Raw genomic sequence first — 25,308 nt, forward strand, 5'->3', positions numbered from 1 at the left:
TTTTCTACTATGGGTTCTCCTAAGTTTTCTCTCTTAACTCCGCATAATTGTGCTACTTGGAAAACTGATGCTCGGAGTAAACTTATGGAAAAAGGACTAACTCATTACATTGATGGAACTATTGTTTCTCCCGTTGATCCTAAGGATGATCCTGTTGCTCACTTGGATTGGCTCACTAAGAATATCATGGCAATTGGTACCTTAAGAAAGTGTGTATCAAAGGATCTCATCTTTCATATTGATAAATGTACCTTAATTAAGGATGCTTCGCAAAAGTTTCAAGACTTGTATGGTCAAGTTGATGAGATTAGGGGATATCAAATTTGTTGAGACATGGACCAGCTAGGACTCGAACCTAGGATCTTCCATACACTGGTGGAGTGCTCTACCACTGAGCTACTGGCCCCTCTTGGACTAGTCCATTGTCAGTCCGAGGGTGGCTTATTTCCAACACCAACACCCCCCTTAAGCCACACCTCTCGTGTGCTTGGCGCTTCTAGCTTGGACTTGGCTCTGATACTATGTTGAGACATGGACCAGCTAGGACTCAAACCTAGGACCTTCCATACGCTGTTGGATTTCTCTACCACTTAGCTATTGGCCCCTCTTGGACCAGTCCATCATTGGTCTGAGTGTGGCTTATTTCCAACACCAACAAAATTGATAGTGATCTCACCATGTTTGACCCCAAGAACTTTGATACTATATAGGATTATGTCACTAAGGCAAAAGAATTGAGGGCACAACTCAAGGATTGTGGCATTGATAAGAAGGATACTTAATTTATCTTCAATTTCATGGGAAAACTTTCACAAGAATATGCAGCATTTGTTTCTAGTTTTCAAACCCATAGGTTGATAATGGGTTCAAGCTACACAATGCCTACATTTGATGCTTTCACCAAAATGTTGATGATGGAACAAACTCAGTTGATAAGCATGGGCATTCTTAAGACTTCTAAGTCTCAAGCATATGTGGCAACTCAAGGGAACAAAAGAAATCAAGGAAATGACAACTCAAACAAGAAGAAATGACAATCAAAGCCTAGGAAAAGAGCATCACCTTCTCCACACCAATGAGATTCATCCTCTTCCAAGAAGGACAATTCACCAAAGAGGGAGAGACCTACTTGTGCATACAGATAAATGGTATGCAACTATATCTATTTGGAATGCATTACCCAAACAGTGCAATCGATCAGTCGCACACGAAGTTCCACGAGTGTGATCTTTTTCAAATCCTAATATGATTTCTATCTCGTCAACCTCTAGAGGAGCCACCTGACCTAGCCCCACCCAAACCAAGATCCATTCTTCCTACTTTTCAAGAATGTATTTCTATTCACTATCTTGTAGTTTCCCTCGTGAATTTTCAATTATAGTGTAGAGTTCTTCACGAAGGACACCACCACATCGTCTAGAGTCTATGCTTCAATTTTTTTCTTTGATCCCATGGAGGCCAATAGTCCTTTGTCTAAGGAAGTGCTTCCTGAATAGTCATGGGGGGGAGAGGTAATGCTTGAAATCACCATTCTATTGTGAGATTGTGTACATAACCTCTTGGTTTTTTGGAAGCTGAAAAGTACTTCGAGTCTGCCAACTCTGGTTCCACACTATAGAAATTTTTGGATATTGCCTTCTAAATATCCTTCGGTGAAAAAGCATCATTCTCATATTTGAAAAAAGGTGGTCCTTGCATGAACACATTTATTTCCTCCAAGCGTGGCCCAATAGGTTTCCCAGGAACTCCAAAACTAGTTAGTCCTTCCGGACATAAATTAGAGATGTCACATCACACACTCCAGACATTGTTTGTTTGTATTGCATACTCTCTATGTATTTATCACCCTTTAACACTTTCCTCTGCTTTTTTCCAATTTCTCTCTTCTAGGCAGATGATGAGCTTCTTTCCATGTCATTCAAGATAATGCTTGCTTGCTTTCTTTTACAAAATTTACTTGCGCACGAGTCTTCAGGTTGTATTTTCTGCTTCCGCACAGATATAAATTATAATTCACACTTAGATGATAATTAAATAAAATAAGAATTTGTAAAGAAAAGATTTAGTCATTGGATGTTACATATTATCTGATGGAAAGATCCTAGACAATTCTTGGAGAAAGAAACATCATTGATAATCTATTTTTTGCAAAAATAACACTGAATCAAATAAATAAAAAATGTTTTATGCAATTTTCAAAAGTAGAACTCATTCAATGCTTTCATGCACCGACGACAAAGTTGTTTGACCCACAACATCTAATACCATCGGAATTCTGATGAAAACTAAAGAAACATCTGACAAGAATGCTGTATATCCGACGCCACTTCCTTGTTGGACAGTTGTCGAGGAGAAAACATAGCATCCGTTAGAATTCCGACGGTATTCTGTTTAATTTTTTGGTCGGGGGAGCAAATATAGTAGCTGTCAGAAGAGTTCATAACATTGTCAGAATTCTGACGCTAATGGCATCGTCGAAAAGACCGACGATGAGTTTTCGATGGTTTAATTGGTCGGAAGTCCGACGTGGTTTCGTCGGACTACCGACAATTGTCTGTCGGAAATCAAGCCCAAATGTACTAGTGTTAAGTCCAACGGACTCCTTCCACTTTGCCACCAAAACCTTTGGCTCCCCTCTTCTGTTTGTAAAGCTCTTTAAGAGCTGTTTGAACATCATTATTGTGGTTGTTCTGAAGCTTCTTGTAGCTATGTATGTACAAACTATTATTGGTCATCAATATAGTTGATTCCCCTTCTTTAAGTGTGGACATAGGCAATCTGTCAAACCATGATAAATTGCGTGTCTCTTTTGTCTCTGTCTGTGAATTCATTGTTCTATTTTCTGCTCTTCTAATTCACTTTAAATACTAACAATACACTCGTTGAATTTCCCTTCCACCGCAACCATTTTGGACGACAGCCCTGCCAAACAAATAGATTTCAAACATCAGATTCAATGTGATTTCTTACCAAGATGAATATGCACAACAAATATCACCAAATTTTTGGATTTAATTGTGTAATTTTATTGCTTTGATGTTTCAAATTTGATTTCATTATCCACCATCAATAATAGATAGATAGAAAAGAGAGAAATTGATGGTTGTTTCATTAGATCTCCAATATCTATACTATAAAATTACACAAAAAATCAATGATATCAATTATCATAACTATGAAAAATTTATAGTTTTAATATACGCAATTAAGATAATGAAATGTTGTACTTGCGTGCTCTATGATTTGTCTGGCAATGTTGCAGTTATCTGTGTTTATCTCAAAACTCAGAAGCTTACTATCGTCCCTATGCAGCTGCGAAGCAATCCTCATAGCAGAAAACCCACAGAATGTCCTAAGCTCGATAAGTACCCATGGATTATATTTCTTAAGGGATATTATCTAAAATGGGTCCTTGTCATTGCTGATGTTCATGAGCCAGCTACAATTCTTCGTATAGGTGTCCATTACATTCAAGACAGACATGGGATTGTCCTTTTTATTAGGATTTTAAAGTGAATTAGAAGAGAAGAAATTAATCAAAGAATTCACAGATAGGGACAAAATAAACACACAATTTATCATGGTTCGACAAATTTCCTACATCCACACTCAAAGTAGGGGAATCAATTATATTGATGACCAGTTTTGGTTTACATACACAGTAGCAAGCAGCTTTAGAAATACACACTGAAAAAATGATTTTCAACCAGCTCTTTAAAGAGCTTTACATCAAAAGTTGAAAGGCCAAAGGATTTGGCGGCAAAGAGAAGGAGTCCACTGGACTTGACTTCCAACAATCTCCCACATGAAGGCCAACGAACTACTGCACAAGTAGATTCCCCCACTCAGTCCTGCTATCATATATTGGAAAGGCTGAGAGAAGCTCGACAAAACTTGAATTTCTCCTATTTGACAACTTTTGTGAGCACATCAATTGGGTTCTCCTCAGTGTGAATTTTGTCTACATGAAACTTGCCCTCTTCAACCATGTAATGAACATAGTGACTACATACATCAATGTGTTTTGACCGAGGTTGAGATGTCTGATTCTCAGTCATAAACATGGCACTGCTATTATCACAAAACAAGGCAAAATTTGATTGTTTCAAACCCAATTCGCTGAACAAGAGTTGCAACCATACCATCTCCTTGGCTCCCTTAGAAAGAGCTATGTATTCAGCCTCTGCAGTTGATTGACCAACTATATGTTGTAATTTAGAAGCCCAAATGATCGCTGCCCCAACAAATGTGAAAGCATAACCTGAAGTAGACTTCCATTTGTCTAAATCCTAAGTAAGATCAGAATCAGTAAACCCTTGCAAGTGTGCCTTGCCCTTCCCAAAACATAAACAAAATCTGAAGTACCCTTGAGATACCGTAAAATATACTTGACCGCCTCCCGATGTGGTTTTCCTAGATTAAACATAAATCTACTCACCACTCCCACAACATGAGCAATATCTGGACAAGTAGACACCATAACGTACATAAGACTCCCAACTGCATATTTGTATGGAATATTGTCCATAAAATCCTTATCTTCTTGTGTTTTTGGGCACAATTGAGAAGACAACTGAAAAATGAGGCTAAGGGGATGCATATAGACTTAGCATCTGCCATACCAAATCTATCCAAAACTTTTTTAATGTAGTCTTGTTGAGATAGTTTGAGTTCTCTCTTTTTCCTGTCCCAAAGAATGGTCATCCCAAGGATTTTCTTTGCTGCCCCTAAATCTTTCATGGCAATCTCATTAGCTAAGTGAGATTTAAGCTCGCAAACAATTTTCATGCTTGTGCCAGCCACTAGCATATCATCCACATAAAGGAGAAGTATAACAAATTCACCATTGGGGAGTTTTTCAAAATAGATACAAGGATCAAACTCACAACAAGTAAACTTCTGATTAATCATAAACTTATCAAAGTTGAGATACCACTATCTTGGGGCTTGCTTAAGCCCGTACAAACTCTATTTCAATTTGCAATAGAGATGTTCCTGACCCTTTTTGATAAATCCTTGAGGCTGATGCATAAAAAATTCCTCATTAAGGTCACCATGAAGAAATGTCATCTTCACATCCAATTGCTCAAGCTCAAGATCCCAGGCGGCAACCAATTCCAAGATGGCTCGAATGGTAGTCATTTTTACTACTGGCTAAAAAAATTCTTAAAATCGAGGTCTTACTGCTGAGCGTACCCCGTGACAACTAGTCTTGCTTGAAACCATTTCCGACCACCAGCTTCATCCTTCAATTTATAAACCCACTTATTATGTAATGCCTTTCTGTCAGGCCGAAGTTTCAGCAAATCCCATGTCTGGTTTTGCAATAAAATGTCCATTTCTTCATGCATTGCATCGTTCCATTTATCACGATCTACAGTTTTACAAGCTTCTTTATAAGTTGCAAGCTCTGTTTGATCAAAGATTAACTAAGTGGGCTTAGCTTCTTCACAGAATAATAAGTCATAATCAGAGAACTTAGCCGGAGGTCTTCTCTGCCTAGTAGACTTTCTCAATTGACTCTCTATGTGAGTAGTGAGATTATTCCTACTGAGATTATTCAAATCATTCGGTCTCTATCTATTCAAATCAATGTCTTTTGCAGGCAACGTTTGATGCCTAGAGTGAATTCTAAATTCTGGTGTGGAAACTACGGGTCAAGCATACTCAGAATCAAGGCAATCATTCTGTGTAGAACAGGGAGGACTCAGACCATGAAGTCCACGAAGACCATGTGGATTGGAATTTCCAATTCATGGATGATGTAGACCGCGGGAGTGTTCTGTCGCAGAGGCATCATCCACGACAGGCGAATTTGGTCGCCCCTGCTATGAGCCTCTGGAGAAGGAGTTTTAGGGCAGACGTGCGTACTGCCCAGCGTGCTATGGAGAATTCCCAGCATGCCGTAGAGATTGCCCAACATGCCGTGGAGATTGCCCAGTATGTTGTGGATATTTCCCAGTGTGTCGTGCAAGTTGCAGTGTGTAGTTTCCAGACTGCTTTACACCAAGAAATTTTGACAGAGATGCAGGGCGCAGGGTAAGGTTTAATCCAGGGTGTAAAGGTTCGATGCCAAGCCATGAAGAGTGTTTGCTGGAAGTTCCAAGATCCTCCACATGAGCCCCTATTTTAACCTATGAGGATTCGAATTGAGGCCGAATGGCCCTGTTATAAATAGTGATAGCTCTGTTATGAGTCGAGGAGATGCAATAGAGGGGCTATCAGATTCAAGTCACCATTGAGAGTCTATCCAAGTGACTATAATCTGGTATCAAATGATAGATTAATAACCATTGGAGCTCCCACTTGATGGGAAGACTGATGTAAACCACCATTATTTTGAATTGGTGAAGAATAATTTCTAGAAACCAATAGAGGAACATACTCTATTTTTAATTTATTCGAAACTTGCAGCGTAGGGAAAGAAGTCTCATTAAAAATAACATCCCTGCTGCGAATAATTTTTCTGTGAATCGGATCGCACAACCTAAATTTTTTTTTTTATTCTCCATACCCAATGAAATTACACTTCTACGACTTGGGATTTGTTTAGTCCTTGATGTAAGGTTGGTAAAAATTACAGAGAACATAATGTTTTCCACACGTACCCATTATTCATGTAACAAAACATTCATATATCACAACATAAGTAACAATGGTAAACAACTAGACCGGAAGAGTTATATCTTTATTAAATTATCTGGAATATATCCATACATAATCTCCCCTACCAAGGTTCCATCCAAACCATATATAGACTCGACGGTTGGCCAAGTTGCCAACCATCACCAACTCCCAACTACCCGACGGGAACCTCTCAGCGACTCAACATAAACATAAACACAAACATAAACACAATTATTAATATCATACGTACTAACATGTATTATTGACCCCTAGCATTAGCCCCCCCCGCAAAAAAAAGTAGTCGTCTTACATACGAATAAGACAATAGGAGCTGAAATACAAAACACAAACTAGGATTGAGAAGAGGGAGGAGGCATCCCTTTGGTGGTCGAAGAAGGAGGTTGTTTCCTAGTGTGAAGTCTTAGGTTCTTCTCTGCCAGCAGCTGTTGTTCCCATGCCTTCTTTACCATGTGGGAAGCTTCCAATAGTTTCTTATCTTTTTGCTCCATCTGTGAGGTGAGCTCTGCCACCTTGGCTGCCAGTACTTGCACCTCCTTCTTCTGCAAGCTGCAATGGGCCTCATAGGTAGTCAGCTTAATTTTTAACTCATTCTGCAAGTTATTTTCTACTGTAGCTAGTTATGCATACTTCTCCCCTTCCTTCTCCAGTTTTGTTATATACAGATGCTGGTCCTCCTACTTTATCTGGTGTCATCACATCTGTAAGTATACATCCTGGAAGGCCCTCTCCATGCTACAGAAGGTAGTGCCCAAAGTGCTTTTGCTTCCTACCAGGCACCTATGAGTCCATTCTTGAACCATCTTTGGCATACTACTATCCAGCCACCCTTGCTACTCGAAGTGGCATGCAAACTCAGCTACACACCCCGCAGTCATGAAGTGCCATAGTTGCGTAGCGTCGGTAGAGGTGTCGACCTCCATCTCTCAAGGAACCGCTAGAGGGAGACTGCTGGATCACTCAAATCTAGTGGAATGAGGTGAAGCCCTGCCAATGATCCTTCTGGCCTGCTTTCTCTATCATAGCTTCTCTTTTTGTTCTGCCCACCCCTTCCTAGTGCCTGATGCTCTCGGTCAATAGACACCCCATGTCCTGGTCTATGATAGTAATAGTCCTGTCTAGTGTCTAGTGCACCCTAATGGCCATGTTCTGCAATGTTGGGGAGGGGAAAGGTGCGGTGTGAGTGCAAACTTCCCCAACTATTCATCTAGCGAAGCATCTATATCTTCATCTGTCAGAGTCTCTAGTGCTACTAATGCCTCTAGGCCATCCCCAGTCATCGATACATTCCCTACCTCCTCCTTCCCTGTTGGAACTGTACTAGCACCTGGTGTGCTGGTACCTACTGGTACCATACTAGTACCTATTGATGTCATACTAGTACCTACTGGTGTCATACCAGTACCGTACCAATGTCTATTGTACCAGAACCTGGATCTACCGTATCGATTCTCTATTCGGCCATTGTGTCTTTTCCTGGTACTGCCTCTCTTACCATTATCTGGTCTATCGTACTGGTACCCTCCATGGCTTCTGATGCAAGTACAAGCAAGCTGATTTGTGGTAGTGATATCCACCGCTGCGCTAGTGGTTCCCCTTTGTTGAGTTTTCGAAACAACATCCCTACTAGTCGTATGTCCCCCATAGGGCTGGCCACCATAAGTGCTTCCTATAGTACCAAGTGTGTCGAAGATAATTTTGGAGGTGTGAACTTTAACCTCGTACTCTTCCATTGTGCCCATAACCCTCTGTGATGATCCTCCTCTTCCTCCTCTTACTACTGTTGCGACTCTGCTTCCCCTTCATCCTTTGCAGCTATGTGTGGTTCCATATGAAACTCCTCATCACTACTTTCCTGCTCCTCAGTCTCTTATGCTTTCTCCTCAGAATCCTCTACGCTGTTGGCATCTTCGACCTCTATGGATGTGTCCAACTTTCTTCTCCTTTTGGCTGGCTGCGTGGTATCACCTAGTGTGTCTAGGTGAGTAAAGTAGTAAATGGTAGGTTTATTTGGCTCCACCTATCCATGCGGTTTGAAGGTTCCCCACATTTCTGGTGGTACTTGCAGGTGTACAATGTCCAGGAATAGGCTAATGACATGATGGCACATGTAAAATGTCTTGTGTTCTAGTTTGAGAAAATCATGGATTCTTTCCACTAGAAGTTGCCCCTTGTTGTACAATTTCCCACACTTAATCCCATTCATTAACCCTATCATCCAACTAGCTATGTCAGATGCACGGTTGGCTCCTGTAAGGCGACTTTTTACCATGTCCAATAGCATTCTCCATTCTCCTGGTGTGATAAACGCACACTTCACCCCCCTACTGTCAGACTAGGCACTCTTCCACTATTCCTCTGTGAGGTCATTCCTGCATACCAAATCCATCAACAATTTCTTGTTTTCCTTGGTGAGATTTTGGTTGGTTTGGCCATAGATGCCCCCTTCTCGGGTATACCAAATACCCTCTTGAAGTCCTCTGGCTTGAAATAAATTTGCATCGTACATCCCTAAAACTAAATGATGGAGGCTTATTCCTACGGGTTGTATCCGGACACCATATTCCACAGTACTAGCTCAAAATCCTTCATGCTAAATGTGGGCATTTCGATGGCATGGTCTACTTGAGCCTTCCTGAGGGAATCTCTTATCACATGATCTGGAGGAGTTTCTTCCCACTACGTATGACATTCATTGCCGGTGACACTATCAAATGCTATATTCTTCGCCATGATTCCTTCTGAATCATTTTGTACCTTTGGCCTATTTCTGGCTTTGTTGTTGCTGCTGGCCAACTCTGTGGCAGTCATGGTTGCACTGCAACTGCTTTGCTATGTTTTCCTGCCTTTACCCCATCCTTGGTTGTTATTATAACTGTCTGGAAGTGTGGCTCACCAATTGGTATGAACCATTAGACCAACTGATACATCTCTAGCATACTGATGAGCTTGTGTACTTCCTTCCCCTGACCCTCTAGTTGTTTTTTTGCACGCTGATTCCAACTCCGTATGGATGATACAAGATGCCTCCTGTAGCGCTTCCTGCTATGTACAGACTACCATACATATTATCCTATAGCTTTCTTCTGATACTATACAAAAGTATACCATACGTGTTATCCTGTCTGTTCCATACAACACAATCCTTCTTGTTCCTTTCGTAACTATTTTGACCATACAGTTACTGCACCGTTGATGTTGGTGTTCCATATGATATGCGTATGAAATTCTTCCGTATGCCTCCTCCTTTTGTATGGTGTCTCTTGCTGGTGTGCACTCATGCACCATACGGGCACACTGTACGGTTTCTCTTGAAGGTGTAATCGCCTAAGCCATACGGCTCCACCGTACGACTTCTCCTGAGATAATAACCTACATACGGATCTCCTATACGCTTTTCCAAAATCGTCGTATGACTTACTACCACCTTCATATGACCTGCTTCATGATCCCTCATTACTTGTAATCCGTACAATGTACGGATTCTCCCTTTCTATATCGTATAGATTTCCCTTGGTTGCGTCTTCGGAGCTTGCTTCCTGTCCCTTGATCCTTCTGCTGTCACATGTACACTCTTGCCTATGTGCTGTATAGGAATGAACTTCTATTGGGTTTTTATAATCCTTTGCTCTTTTCAAGGTTAGGGTTAGGCTCAAATACCTTATTAATTTTTATAAAATAATTGTCTTTTTATCTCCTGTAATTTTTCCTTAGTTACTTTCCTTACTTCTGCCTGACACTTTAATTTTTTAAGACATATTAACCCTAGCCTTTTTCTCTTTTCCCTATATTTCCCTTCACCAACTTTTAATACCTCTTTTTTTTGCAATTGTTTTAATTATTCTATTTGATTGTACTTCTTATATGTAATTCTTCGTACCTTCAGTTTACCAAGGTATCCTGTAGCCAAGATGTGTCGTTTAGGTGGCCTTTTGGGGTCCACCGGCCATTTTATTGCTTCTACCACTGCCGTTGAATAATCTTTCTGCCCCCTTTGTTTTCTCCTTGTTGGTCGGGTACTATATTTCTTCTTTGCTCTTCCCTTGTCACATGTCCTGTCTTCCTTCCATTTTCTATTTGATCCCTAGTCAATGTCCTCATCCCCACTGTTCCTCTTCATTCCTAAGGGATCGTTTTGAGTCTTCATTTTTATCTCTGAATTGTGTAACCACATACAGACGTGCGGCAACCTCCTATAACATTCTTGTGCACAACATGTCCCTACATACTCTAGGTCCCATATCTTGTCAACTGACAGAGCGGGTCCCACCCCTTTATATCGGTTGTGAATGTAGCGGCCCCCATACAGTTGGTACCATTTTACTTTCTATCTATCAACTTCCGGTGGTCTCGCAAGGTTACGGATCACCTGGTACAATGAATTGGGTTCGGCTTCTACTTCACTTGGCTGGGAGGCGATGATGAATAAATATTCTATTTTCAGCACCATTTTTAAGCAAGGGCCTAGGGTTGCCCCATACACCTCTAAGTCAAGCTCCTCCTCTAGGTCTAACAATTCCTCCTCTTTATTTGCACTGTTCGCTCTCTTTTGGGCCTCCGCTTCTTCATCGATATCATATACTACGTACCCCTCCCGAAGACATTTGTATGGGGCCCGCTTGTTCCAATGTCCTGAAACCCGTACCCACATAGCTAGGTCCCAAAAATATGAATTTCTAAGGTGCTTGTGGATCCTGGGAACCGCCAAACCTTCCACCCATTGTGGCACAAGTCGTTCTTCTGTGGCTGCAAAAGGCTTCGCCCATTCTTCATCTTTCTGGTAGGGTTCTTCTTTAACCACTAGGTCTTCTTCAACTTCCTTTCTCTGGCCAATGGTCCAGTGCCCTTTGGTAGCGTATCCTAGCATATTCATCTCAATTACAGGTTTGTTTCATTCTTTGTATATTTTCAGCTTGGAACCATTCACTAGGTCCCTAATTGGATTGTTGTCTAGAGTCAAAAGCTTCACCGCCCCATTTTCCCTGACCTCTCTGATCTTATAGGGTCCAAACCATCAAACTTTAAACTTCCCTGGTCGAAGTTCATTCCAGCTAGAAGTTGACCCATCATAGGTGCTGGTCATGCCAATACTTCCGTTAGGATTGCACCACCTCCATTGCCCATTGCGCCATTATTCTTCGTTCGTCCAACTTTATCTGGCTGCCAAGTCTTTCACTCAGGATCTCTTCATCACTGAGTCTATTATCCACTACCACCCATAGGCTAGGTATGGTGTACTCGACTGGTACTACTACCTCCTGCCCATACATGAGCTGGAATGGGGTATGCCCCATAGTGACTTTGTATTTTGTGTGGTAAGCCCATAGTATGGTTGGTAGCCTTTCCTCCCAATCTTCTTGCTCCACCCCACATGATTTGTAAATTATTGATACCAATGCCTTATTGGTTGGTTCTACCTTCCCATTAGCTTGGGGGTAGTACAGAATAGAGAGATTGTGAAAGATTTTGAATTCTACGGTCATGGTATGGATTACTTGGTTGACAAAGTGTAGTCCCTTGTCACTCGTGATTTGAAGGGGTATCCCGTACCTTGTGATGATTTGTTCATACCAGAACCATGTCATACTTAGAGCCGTGTTATCCGGCAAGGCCCTCACTTCTGTCCACTTGGTGAGTATTTCGTAGCTACTATAATATATTTGCACCTATGCATGCTACTTGGCTTCAAAGGTCCCACAAAGTCTAGACCCCACCGTTTGAATAACTCCTGTGGTTGTGAAGGAAAGAGGGGCATAAAATCCCTCTTGATTGGTTTTCCCACACGATGGCAAGTGTCACACCTGATCACCCACTCTCGAGCGTCAGTGTATAGAGTCGGCCATCATAGGCCAGCAAAAAGCACTTTCCTGGCAGTCACATCTAGTCCCATATCTTCGCCTGCTAACCCGTTGTGTGCTTCCATCAACACATCAAGGATTTCCTCCTCCATAACACATCTCCTCAAGGTTTGGTTGGGACACATTTGTTATAACAACCCATTGATAAGTTGGAAGGTCTTACTCTTCAGTGCCAGCTTCCTTCATTCCCCTGGAGGCATCTCCCTTGGAAATGTGGAGGTAGAGAGGTATCGACCGATCTTTTCATACCAGGATGGTAGTATTGCAATCTGGAATAAGTGTGCATTTGGAAATTATTTGTTGATCCATTCGGTTGGTTCCCCTATTCTGATCCTTGATAGTTGGTCGGCTATTATATGGTACTTTCTTGGTCGTACAATAATGGTGAAGGTAAATTCCTGCAGGAGCAGTGGCCATCTACTTACCCTACCTTGGATAATTGGTTTATTTACGAGGTACATTAGTGCCTGATGGTCCACATAATATGTGAACGACATAGCCAATAGGTAGTGCCAAAAAATTTATACAGCTTACACCATCCCTAGTGCCTCTCACTCTGTTGTGCTATAGTTTTGTTCAGCCCTTGATAGTAGTCGGCTGGCAAAGAAAACAAAATGGTCCAACCCTTGTGTCCCTACCTGCACGAGGTAGCACCAATTGGAAAGTTGGAGGCATCAACGTGTACATGAAACTCCTTATTCCAATCCAGGTATACCAGTATTGGTGTGCTCACCAGACGATCTTTCAATTCTTTGAACGCTTCCTCCTACTCTGTACTCCATACGAGCGACTCTCCCTTACTTGTTAGCTTATCTAGGGGCTAGGAGACCTGTACAAAGTGTTTGATAAATCTCTGGTAGTAGTCGACGTGGCCCAGGAATGATTTCACCCCTGTCATATTTGTTGGGCTCTCCATGTTGACAATTACATCTATCTTATTCGGGTCTATCTTCAGACCTTCCTTGCAAACGATGTGGCCAAGAAGATTCCCTTGCGGTACCATAAACCTACATTTCCTTGGGTTCAAAGCTAGCCTATCTTTTCAACACCTCTCCATACATTCCCTGAGAGCCTTCAAATGGGTGTCCTAATTGCTAAAAATCGACCAGTCATCCAGAAATGCCCTGAAGTTTTCTATGGACATTTTGTCAAAAATGTGTAGAATTATCCTTTGGAAAGTTGCAGGTGCATTACATAGTCCAAAGGGCATGCGATTATAGGCATACACCCCTTCCTCCACCACGAATGTGGTCTTCAGCTTGTCTTCTTCCGCAATACTTATCCAGTTGTACCTTGAGAACCCATCTAGGAATGTGTATATTTCATGTCTGGCTACTTCCTCCAAGATGATGTCAGTGAATGGAATCAGGAATGGCTCTTTGATGCTTACTGCATTTAGTACCTAAATTCCACGCATATCCTTATCTGATTAGCTTCCTTGTTAAGAGAGATGATGATTGGAGAAACCCAGTCACTAGTTTCTACTTTGAATATGATCCCTACTTCTAACATTTTGTTGATCTCCTAGTTTACTTTGGCTGCATAGTTCTTGTTCATCCTGTACGATCTCCTCCATATCGGTTGGGCTCTTGGTATGAGGGTTATGCGATGTACACATAGTTCTGGTGGTACCCCCTTCAAGTCCTTGTAGGTCTAGGCAAAGCCGTCCTTATATTCCATAAATATTCTGAAAGTCGCTACCTTCAGTATGGGATTAGTGTCATCTGCTACGAGTATCTCCTGTGGGTCCTCGTCATCGCCGAGATTAACTTGCTTCACGTCTCTTTTCTCGTACTTGATATGTTTATCTCGTTCAAACTGGTGGGCTGGCGTGTTGTCCATCCGTGCAATTCCCTCCTCGTACCTACTATACTCTGAGGGAAATGATTGGTCTCCCATACCACCACTTGATTCCCTTATCTCGCATATTTGTAGTATGTCGCACTTCGGGTGGAAGACCTCGTCATTCTCCATTTGCCAATGGAAGAGTCCAGCCAACGAACTAGTTCCATCTTCAAAACATTCGTCTAGTTCTAACACTCCTTCCTCATTGGGTTCCTTCCCTCCTCTGTCTCCTTCGGAACCCCATTCCCATCTATTTGAATCATCTGAGTCGGAGTCGGATGACGTGAGCTCTTCACTAACGGACTGATTCCTTAGGTCGATTACATAGTTATGACTGTCACTCTCAATTGAGAGTGTATTCTTCCTCCAGTTATGATTGGCTCTAGCCATGATCAACCATCCCCTTCCTAGGAGGGTGTCGTATGCTTTTCTTTCTAGTGGGATGACTACGAAGTCCATAAGGAATTATTGTGTCCTAATCCCAACCTTTTAGTCCATGAGATTACCGAGGGGTTTGATACCATGTTGGTCTGCACCGACAAGATGGAATGTTGGTGGCCAGAGAGTAGGCTTACCAAGACTTCTCCACGTTTCCTCTAATAGCACATTCACTTCGGACCTGCCATCCACCATGGTGTTTGTGAGCTTTTGTCCCATTATGTCCATCTCCACTACGACAGGTTTCCACCCATTGCTTACCGTGAGTAGCATAGGGTTCATGGCGTCCATACCAGGTTCCTCCACCAGATCTGTACTATGTGGTTTTGTCATCATAAGGTGTTCCTGGTTGATGGTGGTGTCACCAGCTACATTTGTCAGGGCCATCCTTAACTATGGCATGGTCTCTAGAAGGTCGGATACTCGTATGGGTATTGTGGTTTGTAACATCTGCTTAATGATAGTTTTCTTTGGTCCTGACTTGAGTAGTGTACTGGTAGCTAGGTGCGAGGCCCGCCGCTCTTCTACCATCGCCCACTCGATATCCGCACTGGCTTCTTGGAGTCTTTCCTTCTCCGTGCGAGGGTCAGGATACATGGCTTTCTTATTTTCCAATCTTGTGATTGCCAATACGCCTTCCCCCAGTCCTTCTACCTCCAACACACTCACCCCTTTTTGCTTTGGACAGTCCATGTCCTCATGATTTCCTAGACCGCAGCATTTGCACAACAAACTTCCTGCATCACCCCGGTTTTGACATTCCCGCACAAAGTGACCCCATTCATTGCACTTTCTGAATTGAATCATGGGTTGTCCCTTCGCGTCATATTAAATTCTACTCATTGGCGTGTTATTATTGGACCTGTTGTTACCTCATCGATTGTTTTTTTACCCTCTAGGAGACCCGTTAGAGTTTACTGCTAGCTTCAGAGGTGTCGCTAGCAGTGTGACTTGGTCAAGTTGGGCATAGAGCACTTGTGTGCTCCGTAATTTCAAGTTGTACAGGCATTCCTTAATGGAATGTCCCATTACTTGGCAGATGTCATAGAAGGCTTTGCGGGGACAACTCCCCTTAGTGTGTCCTTGTGTCTTGCAGTCGCTACACCATAACTCCTTACCTTCCCTGCCACCTTCTTTGTTAGCCTTTAGTTCTTTCATCATCCTCATCATATCCCTTTGGATTTCTTGCATGGTTTTGGACTCCCCATCACTATCTTCATCCGCATTGTCACCATTTCTCACCCGACACTTCCCTTGGGATGTCTTAGTTTCACTTTCAATATCCATCGTGCGGTTGTATGCTTTGTCAAATGAGGACGGAGGGACCACTTTTATCTTTTGTCTAAGAGACGGTACCAGTCCTTCAACAAACCACCACTTCTTGAGGCCATCAACTGACCGGTTCTCCATTTTGTTGAGTAGTTCTCTCAGCCTTCTGTTATATGCCCGTACACCTTCACTTTTTCCTTGCTTCGTGTTGTAAATCTCTGCCACAATTTCATTGTCATCTCATAGGAGTTTTAACTCCTCTTGGAAAGCCTTCTTCAGACTGTTCCATGACATTTTATATTGGGCATCCATGTCTGTATACCAATCAATTGCTATTCCCCACAGGGTGGCTGGAAATGCCTTCAACTAGTAATCCTGGTCGTCCTGGCCATTTTCCTCCCAAATGGTCATGCATGTCTTACAATGTTGTACGGGGTCCTCCGACCCGTCTCCCATGAATTTTGGAAGCTTTTGTTTCTCCGGGGTGTGTGCCATTGTTCTTGCCTGGAGGGTTTAATGTAGCGCTTGGAAGTGAATATATGTCAGAAAGGTATTATGTGTCTAGGAGGTACCGTACACTCTTGGTCTGGTTGGACTCCTGTGTGCAGGGCTTTGGTCACCCTCACTCCTATAGTCCCTCCTTTCTGGGGTTTCTGGATCTAACCCTCCTATTTTGATGCCCTCTAACAAGGATAAATTCCTGATGCCAGATAATGTTGCTTCAGAAATAGTGGTGATCTCTTCGTGCAAGTCCTGTACCGCCTCATCTTTTTGTTCAGAATATTCTGACAGGTTGATCTGCAACTCTGCTCTAGAGTCCTCTTCACTTGATGTCGAGTGTGGGGCCTGGTTGGCAAGATCTTCCTCCTCTACGTCTGGAAGAGGCAGATTCCTAGCAACCTCAGCCAACTCCTTCTGCATACACGACCTTTGCCTCTCCCAGCTACAAATCCACTACACTCTGACTTCTGTTGCATTTCTCTGAGATCTTCGAGTCAGCAACCTCCCTTAGCCGTCATCTTTGTTCAACCTGTTCTTTTATATAGAGAGATCTCCATATAGTTCCCTGGTCTACTCCTTCGGTGGTAGTGGTATGTTCGTCCTTGTTTGTCCATAGGGGCATCAAGTGGCAGAGGTACAGTTTCGACTAGCCTCTCTCTCCTCTTCCTCCATACGTCTTCACTCCTCGTACCTTCGAAGTACATGTTGTCGATGGAGTTCTCATGTAGGTTCCTCCCTTCGGTCTTGAAGTGGAATCAGATTTCTAGTGAGTAACCTTGGAATACTTTCGAGTAGGTCAAAGATGGGAGTGTTGATGGTGAGTTCACCATGTACTGAGCCTTTCGAGATGACTCTCTCGTGAGCCTCTCTCTACACATACTTCGTGACCGACATGTCCCACAACTCTACCAAGTCTACCATCAACTGATCCTCTCAAATCTCTTCTGTGGTACTTTCTTCGCGTGTGTTGCTATCCATGACAAGTAATTGTTGGTTGAATGGATGACCCATCAATTCCTTCCAGCTGCTGCCATAACTATCTCCACGTTCATTCAGGCAACGATGCCAAAATGTTTTGTCTTTGATGTAAGGTTGATAAAACTCACAGATAACAAAATATTTTCCACACGTACCCGTTATCAATGTAACAAAACATTCATATATCACATCATAAGTAATAATGGTAAACAAGTAGACTGGAAGAGTTATATCTTTATTGAATTATCTAGAATATATCCATACATAATCTCCCTTGCCAAGGTTGTTGGCATATGTGCAAAGTTTGATGACATCGTATGATTGTATGTTGTCATTGATGTCAATATGTTGAAGTATGAACTAGTATATTGAAGTAAGCAAACTGGCAAGAGAACTGGTATGATGGTATGAAGTGAACCGGTATATGCAAACAGGTAAACCAGTATATTGAAGTGTGAACTGGTATATGCAAAGTTTGTATCGGGGTTTCATTTGATATGACTACCGGTTGGTAGTCTCAGCTTTAGGGTTTCTGGTTGATGCATTTCAAGTCTGTGTGATTCGACCGACGACATCCTGTGATGAGTTAGCATTGAAATGAAGATTAGATCGTGTTGCCACGTCAGCCTTGTGCGTGTGAAGAATTTCCTTGAGGATCTTGCATGAAGAAGATTGATTCTATCTACCTCGAGAATGTGCAAAATCTTAGTAAATGGTGGAGAGCGCGTGATGGGTTATCAAGCTTCCAGAAGTTGTGAAGAACGGATGATGGAGAACATCTTGAGATTTGTTCAAGATTGTTTTACGCTATGTAATGTGTTTAAACAGTCAGGATTGGACCGACTGTATTATTAACCTAGATGCTTAGGGTTTTAGGTTTTGGCCACCGACCTAATTATTGTCTATAAGGTCAACGATGATTCTCATTTGAAGTTGTTGGCAAATGAATGTATGTGAAGTGATTCTTTCTAGATCGGAGAAGTGAGTAGAGATCTATAGTGTGTGATTGTAGATGTAAAGGAACTAAAGTGGATCTAGCTTGGCATTAAGTGTTGTTATCAGATCAATGTATTACCTATTGACTTCTAACCATTTCAGCAGATGGAAAATCCCTTTACCGAGTAGCTTTAATAGGCTTTTTGTAAATCCTTTAACAGGATGACTCAAAATCATTGAGTTCTTCTAATCCTCTGACAAGGTAACCTTTAAGAGGGTTTTAACCTCTAACCAGGTATTTATCCATCCCTTAACTAGGTGATCCCTAGTAGGATCGGTTCCTAGCAGAACCTGTTGCAAAGTCTTTAACCGGACTAGGCTGCTAACAAAGAGGACTTTAGAAGAGTTCAAGAAAAACTTGTGGGTATTCATCCCCACTGTGGTTTTTCCCAGTTGGGTTTCCACGTGAAAAAATCAATGTGTTATGTGTGATGCTTTTTCATGTGATGTTTTAGTGTTTTTTGTTAAGCGGTAATGCAAGCTGATCCAATGGTCATTGTATTTATGATGTTTTACTTGCTTAAGCATATGGGTAAAGTTGAGTTGAGATATTAGGTTCTGAGAAGATCTAGATGTTATTGGTTTATGTCTTTCACAGTCATACTATGTTTTATAGGTAGTGTCTTGATTTAGATCGGTGATATTGTTTACCAGTTAGTGCAGTCTTTGCAGTTTAACTTGTTGGAGAAGTTTTTGTCTATACTGATTCAGCCCCCCACCCCTCTCAGTATCCATTGGGTATTTACTATTCATCATTATTCATCAATTGGTATCAGAGCGTCCTCCAGGTCCTCTGTGTTGTAAGCTTAACCGCTTGAGGAAAAGATCCTATTCTAATGATGAAGAGGGAAGGTCTTAAGTTCAATAAAGATCACTTTAAGATATGGAAAGACAGAATGAAGATATACATTAAAAGCATGGGTGCTGAACACTGGAACTATGTTGAGAATACTTATGTTGTTCCTACCGGTACTCTCACCGATGATCAAAGAAGAGAAATTCAAGAGAATGGGCAAGTCATGGAATCCCTTATCAACAATCTATCTAATATTGAGTTTATAGATGTTGAAGATAAAGACAATCCCAAAGATGTATGGGATACTTTAGAGTCTATCTATGGCGGTGATGAGCATGTGAAGCAAGCTAAGGAAGAAATCCTTAGAGGAAAATTTGAAGACATGCGGATGGTTGAAGGAGAGACCATTCAACAATATAGGATAAGAATTAAAACTGTTGTAGGAGACATCAAGAGTGTAGGAGGTACAATGGATGATTCCATCATTGTTAGCAAAGTTTTGAGATCCTTATTACCGGCCTATGCAATAAGGGTTGCCGCTATTCAGGAGTTGAGATCTATTGACAAGACAAAGGTATCCCTTGACTCCATCACTGATAAGTTGACCACATATGAGCTAAATAGCTATGATGGCAGTGTTCAGAAGACTGAATCAACCTTTAGGGCATCTACTACACTATCTAGAAAGGGAAACGAAGCTGGTACTAGTTGTGAACCTAGACAAAGCAGGGATATGGATGATGAGGAGATCTTGATGGAATTTGAAGCTCTTCTTGCCAAGAGACTTCCTAAGGGAACTAGAAAATACAGAGGTAAGCTCCCTTTGAAATTTTTTTCTTGCAATAGGATAGGACACAATGCTATCAACTGTCCCAATAGTGATGATAAGGACAAACCGAATAACTTTAAAAAGTTCAAAGGATGAAATAGGAGAAACTGTCTTGTTGCAGTTGATGAAGGTGTCACTGATGATGAATCAGAAGATGAAGAAAGTGAAGACATAGTTTTTTTAGCCATTAAGGAAGATGTGTCAGGCAAGAAGGCTCTTGTCTCCTGCTTTGATAATTCTAATGAGTGTATTATTGATAGTGGATGTTCTCCCCACATGACTCGTGACCAGAAAAAGTTTCTATCACTGGAAGAGTACGATGAAGGTGTAGTCCAATTTGGTAATGATGCACCATGTATGGTAAAAGGCAAAGGGTCCATCTCTCTAAATAGAAAAACGGTGTTGATAATGTATATTGGGTAGAAGGTCTCAGACATAACCTTTTGAGTGTTGCCCAGCTGAATGATAAAGGACTCACTCTGGAATTCAAATATGGATTGTGCAAAATAAAAGGAAAGAGTGGTGAACTGATGGTCACCAGTATGCACACCAAAGGTAACTTATTTCAGTTAAATACAAATATTAGTCAATGTCTAATGGCTAAGTTTTATGACAGTTGGATATGACATAGGAGACTTTGCCATGTAAATTTTGATAATATTGTGAAGGTCAGTAAGATCAAGGCAGTTAGAGTGTTGAACAAACCGAAGAATCCTTTGTGAAGAGAATGTCAACTAGGGAAAATGTCTTTCTCAACCTTCAAAGGTAAATCTTTCACAACAGACAATTTACTTGATCTTGTGCATACTGATGTGTGTGGTCCTATGAAAACTAGGAGTGTTCAGGGAGATAGGTACTTTATGATTCTTATTGATGATTGCTCAAGGATGATGTGGGTCACATTCTTCAAAGACAAGTCTGAAGCTTTTGGAAAGTTTAAAGCCTTCAGAGAACTAGTTGAAAAGGAAAGCGGTAAGAGGATTAAATGCCTTAGAACCGACCAAGGAGGTGAGTTCACTTCTAGTGAATTCAATAAGTACTGTGAAGAGAATGGCATCAAGAGGCAACTGTCTACCCCCTGGATTCCACAGTAGAATGGCCTAGAAGAAAGGAACAACCAGATTGTAGTTGAAGCAACTAGAATGATGCTGATTCAAGGGAAGGTTGCTCGTACTTTTTGGAGAGAAGTGGTGAGCACTACAGTCTACACTATGAACTGGGTACTCATCAAGAAAGGTAAGGATAAAAATCCTTATGAGTATTGGACCGGTAAGACTCCATTAGTAAGCTACTTTAGAGTGTTTGGTAGCAAGTGTTATATCAAGAGAAGTGAATACCAGAGTAAGTTTGATGCAAAATGTGATGAGGGAATATTCTTAGGGTATTCTACCAAGAGCAAAGCTCTCAAGTGTTTTAACAATAGGACTTAGCAAATTGTTGAAAGTATCAATGTTAGAGTTGATGAAACCTCTGAGAAACATGAGGAAAGTAGTAGCGAGTGAGCAGTAGATGAACCAGATGTAACCTTCTGGGAACTGGTTGCAAAACAATCAAGTACAAGTAAGAGTGCTCCTACACTAGTAGATGCTGATGAAGATGAGGATGAAGAGGAAAAGAAAGAGGAATCAGTTAAGATCATTCCTAGGTATGTAAAGCTGCATCATGATCCAAAGAAGATCATAGGGGATACAGATGCAGTAATACTTACAAGAAGAAAGGTCAGAGAGAATTCTTGCATGATTTCTAAATTTGAGCCCAAAACATTTAAAGAGGCACACAAAGATGAAGATTGTATTAAGGCTATGGAAGAGGAACTTGACTAGATATAAAAGAATGGCACATGGTCTTTAGTACCCAAACTTGAGCACAAAAATGTTATTGGCACCGAATGGGTTTTTAGAAATAAGCTGAATGAAGATGGCACATTGGTAAGAAACAAAGCAAGATTGGTATGTAAGGGATATGCTCAAGAAGAAGGATAAGGCTTTGGAAAAAACTTTGCTCCAGTAGCTAGATTGGAAGGAGTTCGAATGCTACTTGCATATGCAACCTTCAAGAGATTCAAAGTGTATCAGATGGATGTAAAATCTACATTCCTGAATGGATTACTTGAAGAGGAAGTGTATATAGAGCAACCAAATGGGTTTTCCCTATCAGAAGATAGTGATATGGTGTGTAGGCTACATAAAGCCTTGTATGGATTGAATCAAGCACCTGGAGCATGGTATGAACGTTTACACTCCCATCTTGTGAAGATTGGATTTGAAAGAACAAGTGAAGATAGCAATGTCTATCTGAAGTCAGAAGGAGATCAGATTATGATCTGTGAAGTGTTTGTTGATGACATAATTTTTGGTGGAGATGACAAGATGAGCTATGCATTTGCAAATGAAATGAAGAAGGAATTTGAGATGTCACTAATCAAAGAGATTAAGTTTTTCATTGGACTACAGATTCAACAAATGAAAGATGGTATCTTTATCACTCAGTCCAAGTATGTCAAAGAGGTGTTGAAGACCTTTGGCATGGAAGACAACAAACTGGTTGGTACACCGATGATGACCAGTTGTAAATTGTCTAAAGAAGATGACTCAACGTTGGTGAATGAGAAGGAATACTGGTCAATGATTGGTAAGTTTCATTATGTAGTACACAATAGATCGAACATTGCACATGCAGTGGGCATTGCTGCACGTTTTTAGAAAAGTCCAAGAGAATCCCACTTGGTAGCAGTCAAGCGGATTCTTAGATATCTGAAGGGAACTATAGATTATGGATTGTGGTATCCATACAATAATGATTTTAATCTCAAAGTGTTTACTGATGTTGATTGGGCTGGTAATGTGGATGACCATAAGAGCACAAGCGGTGGTGCATTCTTTCTCGGTGGTAGACTACTCTCATGGATGAGAAAGAAACAGGGTTGTATCTCTCAGTCTACAACAGAAGCAAAATATGTAGCAGCATTTATGAACTGCACTCAGACAATTTGGATGAAGCATGTATTAAGTGGTTTCAAAGTCCCTATATCTGAACCGGTGAGTATATTTTGTGATAACACAAGTGCAATTAATATTTCCAAGAATCCGGTATTGCATGCTAGAACCAAGCACTTTGAGCTCAAGTATCATTTCTCAAGGGAGAAAGTTCAGAACAAAGAGGTTGTACTGGAACATGTTTCCAGTAAAGAGTAGTTAGTAGATATATTCACCAAGCCTCTACTGAAGGCTACATTTACCTATTTAAGAGGTGAATTAGGGGTGCTACCCCTTCAAGAGGTGAACTAAAGGTATGTGCTCCACATCAACTAGGTATTGCATTACCAAATCTTTTCAGGATTGATGTGTTGAAGGATGCTACTCCTCAAGGGGAGAAGCATAGTAGATCATGGATGTTTATGCCTCCACTTTGACATTGTTGTCAAAGGGGGAGAAGATATGAAGCAGAGAAGATATCTGTAGTATTGAAGACATATTATATGGAAGAAGATGTAGAGATATATTTGTGTATTGCCATCAATGCCAAAGGGGGAGATTGTTGGCATATGTGTAGTGTTTGATGACATGGTATGATTGTATGTTGTCATTGATGTCAATATGTTGAAGTATGAATAGGTATATTGAAGTAATCAAACTGGCAAGAGAACCGGTATGATGGTATGAAGTGAACCAATATGACGATATGAACCGGTATATGCAAAAAGATGAACCGATATGTTGAAGTGTGAACTGGTATATGCAAAGATTGTATCGGGGTTTCATTTGATATGACTACCGGTTGGTAGTCTCAGCTTCAGGGTTTCCAGTTAATGCATTTAAAGTCTCTGTGATTCAACCGACGAGATCCTGCGATGAGTTAGCATTGAAATGAAGATTAGATCGTGTTTCCATGTAAGGATTGTGCACGTGAAGAATTTCCTTGAGGATCTTGCATGAAAAATATTGATTCTATCTACCTCGGGAATGTACAAAATCTAAGTAAAGGTGGAGAGCGCGTGATGGGCTATCAAGCTTCCAGAAGCGGCGAAGAACAGACGATGGAGAACGTCTTGAGATTTGTTCAAGATTGTTTTACCCTATGTAATGTGTTTAAACGGTTAGGATTGGACCAACTGTATTATTAACCTAGATGCTCAGGGTTTTAGGTTTTGGCCATTGACCTAATTGTTGTCTATAAGGTCGATGATGATTCTCATTTGAAATTGTTGGAAAATGAATGTATGTGAAGTGATTCTTGCCTGATCGGAGAAGTGAGTAGAGATCTATAGTGTGTGATTGCAAATGTAAAGGAAATGAAGTGGATCTACCTTGGCATTAAGTGCTGTTATCAGATCAGTATATTACTTGTTGACTTCTAACCATTCCAGCAGATGGAAAATCCCTTTAGCGGTTAGCTTTAACAGGATTTTTGTAAATCCTTTAACAGGGTGACTCAAAATCATTGAGCTCTTCAAATCCTCTAACAAGGTAACCTTTAACAGGGTTTTAACCTCTAACTGGGTATTTAGCCATCCCTTGACTGGGTGATTCCTAGCAAGATCAGTTCCTAGAAGAACCTGTTGTAAAGTCTTTAACTGGACTAGGCTCCTAACAAAGTGGACTTTTGAAGAGTTCAAGAACAACTTGTGGGTATTCATCCCCACCATGGTTTTTTCCAGTTGGGTTTCCACGTGAAAAAATCAGTGTGTTATGTGTGATGCTTTTTCATGTGATGTGTTAGTGTTTTCTGTTAAGCGGTAATGTAAGCTGATCTAATGGTCATTGTATTTATAATGTTTTACTTTCTTAAGAATATGGGTAAATTTGAGTTGAGATATTAGGTTTTGAGATGATCTAGATGTTACTAGTTTATGTCTTTCACGGTCATACTATGTTTTACCGGTAGTGCCTTGATTTAGAGTGGTGATATTGTTTACCATTTAGTGCAGTCTTAGTAGTTTAACTTGTTGGAGAAGTTTTTGTCTATACTGATTCACCCCCACCCCTCTCAGTATCTGTTGTGTATTTACTGTTCATCATTATTCATCAGAGGTTCCATCCAAACCATATATAGACTCGACAGTTGGCCAGGTTTCCAACTATCACCAACTTCCAACTACCCGACGGGAACCTCTCGGCAACTCAACATAAACATAAACACAATTATATCTATCA

The 25,308-nt window shown here is 41.1% G+C and overlaps 1 non-coding gene across 1 annotated transcript; it reads right to left on the reverse strand.

Annotated features, from left to right (window-relative positions):
• Positions 1-334: 334 nt before the first annotated feature.
• Positions 335-406, reverse strand: TRNAT-AGU (transfer RNA threonine (anticodon AGU)). Its single transcript has one exon. It is a non-coding gene; the product is annotated as a tRNA-Thr (tRNA).
• Positions 407-25,308: the final 24,902 nt, after the last annotated feature.

This window comes from Cryptomeria japonica, chromosome 7, assembly GCF_030272615.1.
Source record: "Cryptomeria japonica chromosome 7, Sugi_1.0, whole genome shotgun sequence".
Taxonomy (NCBI): Eukaryota; Viridiplantae; Streptophyta; class Pinopsida; order Cupressales; family Cupressaceae; genus Cryptomeria; species Cryptomeria japonica.